Raw genomic sequence first — 6522 nt, 5'->3', positions numbered from 1 at the left:
GAGGGGTTGGAGTGTCCAAAGGTAGAGGAGGAGGACCGGGGGATTGGAGGACCCACTGGAGGCAGAGGAAGTCAGGAAGCAATTGGGAATATGCAGATGGGGAAAATGCAAAAATAAAATAATTGTGATAGCTTGCCAAGTTTCCCTTTGGAATTTGGTTTGCACAATGCCTACCACCCAACAGATCATAGAACATTGGCTGAATGGGCTTCACCTGTATTGTGAGTTCTTTGATTCTGTTTGACTAAATTAATGTACACAGCTTCAAGTTACATCATGTCTAGGATTGAACTCCAAAACAGAGCACTTCAATACACAAAGAGCTGGAGACTCAGTTTACACTTAGAGCATTTCAACTTTAATAAGAGTGTAGGTAGATTGGTCAAGAACATTGTTACCGATTCATAAGAGTTACTTTTGCATGTAACATGCAATCATTAAAATCTAAACGCAGCATCAATCAATCCAGGCTACATCAGTAAATTAATGGAAAATTACGATTTTATAATAACATCTTAAGGCATCCAAAACTAAACTGAGATGGTGACAAGAACAATTGCCTGCAAGAAGAGATCATGTAGTGTTCAAGTCATTGATTTTCTGTCATTTCTTGTGAAAATTAGGCATCAATGTTAAAGTAGACATTAGCACACCCGACTTGTCTCCCGTAGCTCTTCAAGATAATTGTTGCGGAGTAATAACCTCTTAACAAAGTGCTCGAGATGGGTGGATGTGGAAAGTACATACTGCTTGAGGAACTGCTATACCCCTGAAATGCAAATGTTTCGTCACATTATTGTGAGTGAATGTTAATCCTTTTTTGTACAGCAGTGCAGGCAGGTACATATTTCAATGTTGGAGAGGACCACAACTGTTACATTTTAATTCAAATTCCTATACCTTTGACCCTTTTAATCCTATAATAGGAAACATGTGACATACTACTCAAGATTAACATTTATCTTTACATTGACATGTACAAGGAATGTTGTGGTATGTGATTTTTAAAAAAATTTAGAGCATCCAATTATATCTTTTTCCAATTAAGGGGCAATTTAGCGTGGCCAATCCACCCTGCACATCTTTAGGTTGTGGGGGTGAAACCCACGCAGACACGGGGAGAATGTGCAAACTCCACACGGACAGTGACCCAGGGCCGGGATCGAACCTGGGACCTCGGCGCCGTGAGGCAGTAGTGCTGACCACTGCGCCACCGTGCTGTCCGGCACAGCAAATATATAATAAGATCTGAAATCACAATATATTCAAATATTCACCGAGATTCAGTGAAGCTGCTGCCAATCTTGACAACGAAAGCTTGGTGAGTGTGTGGATTCTTGCTGCGTGCAATAAGTCAGAAGCAACATGTTAATCCTTTTGTTTAGTATTATGCAGGGAACTAGCAGGTGAGTTGATCATGTGGAGAGTAGCAGCAAGGGTACGTTCGAGGAATGCTTTTGATTTGATTCTGCAGTTTCCTGAGAAATAGACATTTGAACAATTGCTGATGTGAGAAGAACCCCCATTGTGTTCATTTTGTCGCGTGGATTTGGGGACAACATTCAGCTCAGGCGATTACATCTAAACTGTGCCAGCCAACTGCATATATTTCCCACACATACTCTGTGATCCAGTTTCCATCAAAATATGACTGGAATCCTGTGCTATTGTCTCGGGAATACACCCAGATTTGTGTAAGCTGAAGAATCCAATATTATGATTGATACCAATGATGCCAACTTAGTGGGATGATATAGCCTTCACACCTCGACCCATGGTGGTGGGGTACATAATCTACATAACCAATTGCCTTCCTCTGAAGCAGAGAAATGCCTATAATCCTTTGTGGGCTACAGCTATCAGCAATTGCTATTTGAATGCAAGACTGGAGTTAGCACTACCCAAATCCATTTCAAGCCCACAGCTTTGGTGGTGGTGGGCCGGTGGGGTGGGGAGGCAGGGTGGGGGGGGGGGGGCGGTTTCACTGCACAGCACCGGCTCAATCACTGATTCTGGAATTTTCAGGCAGTACTTGGGCCCATTTTTAAGGTTTCTACTCATCCTCTAATAATAATAATCTTTATTATTGTCACAAATAAGCTTACATTAACACTGCAATGAAGTTACTGTGAAAATCCCCTAGTCGCCACACTGCAGCGCCTGTTCGGATACACTGACGGAGAATTCAGAATGTCCAATTCACAAAACAGCACGTCTTTCGGGACTTGTGGGAGGAAACCGACTCCTGGAGAAAACCCACGCAGACATAGAGAGAGCGTGCAGACTCCGCACAGACAGTGACCAAAGTGGGAATCGTACCTGGGACCCTGACGCTGTGAAGCAACAGTGCTAACCACGGTGTGAGTATTTACAGAACCACAGTAGATTTCTAACCAATATTTAAAAGTATCTTTTACTATATGATCATAAGTGATTGCAAACCTAAAGTGACATAAAGAAATATCTTGGAATTAAATCATTCCATTGACACACATGCCATCTATTGGTCTTGAATGGAAGGCCCAATAAGTCTTGCCTTGAATTGTCAATTGACATTCTGTAACTAGTCAGGGCAATTCATTCGGGATTTTTTCGTACTGTTTTAATCACACGCTACATTAGAATGAAGTCTGTGATGCTGCTGATGAATTGACTGCCATATTTTGTGACTTTCAGGTTGTATTCTTCACCTCTTTACCGCACGGGAATAAGACATTAAGCAAAGGCAGTTTGTAGTGCTGTAGAATTTGCCTCAGATCATTTCAATTTTGATTATCCATTTAAATATGAGTGGTCCTTTTCACTAAACATTATGAACAAGGAACAGGAGTTGGCCATTTGGCCCATTGAATCAGCTCCACCATTTAATGAGATCCTGGTTAATCTGATATTAACCTGCCTTCTGCCGATAACCTATCACCCCCTTGCCTACCAGGAATCTATCTAACTTTGCCTTAAAATTTTCGAAAACTCAGCTCCCACCACCTTTTCAGGAAGAGAATTCCAAAGATTCATGGACCTCTGAGTGAAACATTTCTCTTCATCTCTGTTTTACAATGTGCGACCCCTTATTTTTAAACAGTTAGCTCAGTTGACTGGACAGCTGTTTTGTGATGCGGGGAGACGCTAACAGCGTGGGTTCCATTCCCGGCTGAGGTTATCCATGAAGGTCCTGCCTTCTCAACCCTGTCCCTTGCCCGAGGTGTGGGGATCCTCAGGTTAAATCACCACCAGTCAGCTCTGTCTCGAAGGGGAGAGCAGCACATGGTCCTCAGGACTCATTTTTAAACAGGGACTCCTAGTTCTAGATTCTCCACATCCACTCTGTCAAGACACCCTCAGGATCTTACATGTTTCAATCAAGACACCTTTTACTCTTCTAAACTCCAACATATACCAGTCTAGCCTGGCCAACCTTTCCTCATCAGGCAACCCACCCATTCCAAGTATTATTTTGGTAATCCTTCTTTGAACTACTTTCACTATGTTTACATCCTTCCTTAAAGAAGGTGACCAATTCTATACAAAGAACTCCAAATGTAACCTCCCTACTTTTGTATTCAATTCCCCTCGCATTAAACAATAACATTCTATTAGCTTTCCCATTGCATTGTAGTCTTTTGTGATTCATGCACTCGGACACCCAGAGTTCTCTGCATCTCAGAAATCTGCAGTCTCTCCAATTTAGATAATAAGGTTACTTTTTATTCTTTCTGCCAAAACGCACCATTTCATTTTCCCACATTACACTCCATTTGCTAGATCTTTGCCCACTCATTTAACCTGTCTATCTTTTTGTAGCCTTTTATGTCATCTTCACAATTTACTATCCTACCTATCTTTGTGTCATCAGCAAATTTGGCAACCATCCTTTCGGTCCCTACATCCAAGTGATTTGTAAACAGTTGAGGTCCCAACACTGGCCCTGTGGCACACCACTTGATACATCTTGCCAACCTTCCTAAATATCCTGTAGCCTACAATATTCATGCCCAATCCACGTCATTCTGCAGCCATGTCTCTGTAATGGCTCTCAAATTGTCCTTATTTATTTCTATGCACATCTGTTTTGTTTAAAATGCTACGTGCATTCAGATACAGAGCTTTGCATTGCAATTCTGTTGCAATTCTGTTTTATTAGAATTACAGCTAATGTATTGAGAAAAAAAATCAGAGTCGATAAAAAGCAACCTTAACTCGCATTTATATAATTCCTTAAATATTGTAATTTTTTAAAAAATTGCATGATATTCTAGTTTTACTAGATGCAGTCTGTTGGTAAATTAGTCGAGAACAATTTTCCCGAACTTATTTGAAAGCAACACATTGAAAAGAATATATTCAATGTGTTCAGCAGCTATTTGAACTGTTAGAGGGCAGAGCCTCAGAGCCAGAAGCTGCAGGTTCAAGGCCCACTCCAGGAATTGATAACCAGGGAAGATGCATTCACAGCAAGGTCAAGCTGGTTGAGTACTTGTAAATCCTTCCAACACACATGCCAGTGGTGAGCAGTAAGAGTGGAAGAGATTTCCGGACAGCCACGTGATAGAAAGAACATTGGAGCTTTGAGCATCACTATTCATAGTTCCAGACTACAGCATGCATGGAAAAGTGAATGTTGCCACAGCAGCTCAGGTTCCTTGAAGGGCTGGCTGGCTCAGTCGACTGGAAGGCCGATGTGGGCCAAATTTGTGCCAACCTCTTGGTGGAGGTTGTGGTTTGGACCTGCCTTTGCTCATGAGAGCTGAGGAAAATAGTTGGTTAGGGCTATTAGTTACACCATGAAGACTGGGACTGCTGTATGAGATGCAATGTTCACACTGTATAAACCAGCCCAACAGCCACTGGAGAATTAGTCATCAGAATGTGATTATTAGAAGTTCATGAACGTATGGACTGTCAAGTCAGTTTTTTTTGTTTACCACAGGATTCATTTCATCCACCTTGTCATGTGAGAGTACCTTTAAGAAATGGGTGTGTATATAAATATCAGTAGTGAGTGTACCTTTAAGAAATGGGTGTTTACTACTGCAGTGATGTCAGAGAGTGGGTGGAGCTGGGCTGTCTGTCAGCCTTTTACTTTCGTTTTAGGCTGTTTGCTACAGGGTGTGTTTTAGTTTCGTTTTCAGTGTTGGAGCTGAAGCCAGACAGAGCTGGAGAGCTGCAGTCACAGCCAGAAGGTGTATGAATCTCTCTCTGTAATCTAAAGACTGTAAATCGATCCTGGTGATTTAAAACGAATAACAATAGTGACTTTAACCTGATGTGCTTCTGGTAAAAGGTGTTTTAAGTCGTATGGATGTTAAAAGGAAAGCTTAAAGCATTACTTAGTGTTGTAGTCTTTGGGGGTTTTATTTGAATTAATGGTTGCTAAGATGTTCACTATATGTTTTAAAAAGGTTAACTTGAGTTCATAGAATAAACATTGTTTTGCTTTAAAAAATACTTTTCCATTTCTGCTGTTCCACACCTGTAGAGTGGGCCGTGTGCTCCCCATACCACAATCTATTAAAAGTTGTGGTTAAGGTAAACTCCATGATACACTTTGGGGTTCTCTAGAGCCTAGCCCATAACAACCTGAAATTTGAATTTGTGATGCATTTAATTGTAAAAACTATGCAGATGTATTTTATAGAACAGTAACAATTCTGCGGATTGTTCATTGGCCTGAAACGTTAATTCTGTTTCTCTCTCCACTAATGTTGCCAGATATGCGAATGATATTTAAATGTGGAGATCTCAATATATGAAGATCATGGTACTTGCATCATGTGATCGGAAAGATCAAACTTACGCTGCTGATACGACATGGTGAATTTGACAATTGACATATTCTGAATGTGCAGAACGATGGATCAAAGCAGGGAATTCTCCACCAAAAGAGAGCCTTCTTGTACAGAGTTATTTCAGCCTAAAACAGTTAAAAAACAAAAATAGCAGAGTTTGTTTCATAATACTTCTTTCCTCTTTTCTCAAACGTAGTGGTCTGTGATAGACACTGCACGTACTCATGTCTATTTCCATAGCTCGGTTTACCTCGAACAGGTTATTAGCCGGTCGCCAATTTCACAATTCTGTACCGTGAAATAAAATGGATTGAAATTACATCTCAGCTTCTCCTTGTGGTCCTCACAATGAACAATGCTTAATAGAGGTCTAGATATTTTAGTGCAGAGGAGACCATTCACCCCATAGTGCAGGCTAACTCCACAATGGAGTTGGCTCTTTCCACATGTCCATTAGTATTTTTATTCATCAGTTGTTCCATCCATTTTTCTGCCAAATATTTAATTTACGTATCCACTTGTGGTGATGAATTCCAGATGCTGTATTCCCATTAACTGAAAAAGGTTCTTCTAACCTCTGCCCCCTATGGTCTTTGTTACTTATTCACTCAGCAGTGGAAATAATCTTTAAGCATTTCCCCTCAACAGGTCTTTCCCAGTCTAGTGTAGTTCAGAATTTTGATCCTTTTAGATCACTTAGAGGGAACTCTCCACTCCCTGCACATTTGATAACAAG

The 6522-nt window shown here is 40.9% G+C and overlaps 1 long non-coding RNA gene across 1 annotated transcript; it reads left to right on the top strand.

Annotated features, from left to right (window-relative positions):
- Positions 1–2008: 2008 nt before the first annotated feature.
- Positions 2009–6105, top strand: LOC140427101 (uncharacterized). The gene is made up of 2 exons (XR_011948389.1): positions 2009–2360; positions 5710–6105. It is a non-coding gene; the product is annotated as an uncharacterized lncRNA (long non-coding RNA).
- The last annotated feature ends 417 nt before the right edge of the window (positions 6106–6522 follow it).

Source organism: Scyliorhinus torazame, chromosome 7 (assembly GCF_047496885.1).
Source record: "Scyliorhinus torazame isolate Kashiwa2021f chromosome 7, sScyTor2.1, whole genome shotgun sequence".
NCBI classification, from domain to species: domain Eukaryota; kingdom Metazoa; phylum Chordata; class Chondrichthyes; order Carcharhiniformes; family Scyliorhinidae; genus Scyliorhinus; species Scyliorhinus torazame.
The sequence above is the reverse complement of the archived record's forward strand: the minus strand, read 5'-3'. Positions and strand labels throughout refer to the sequence as shown.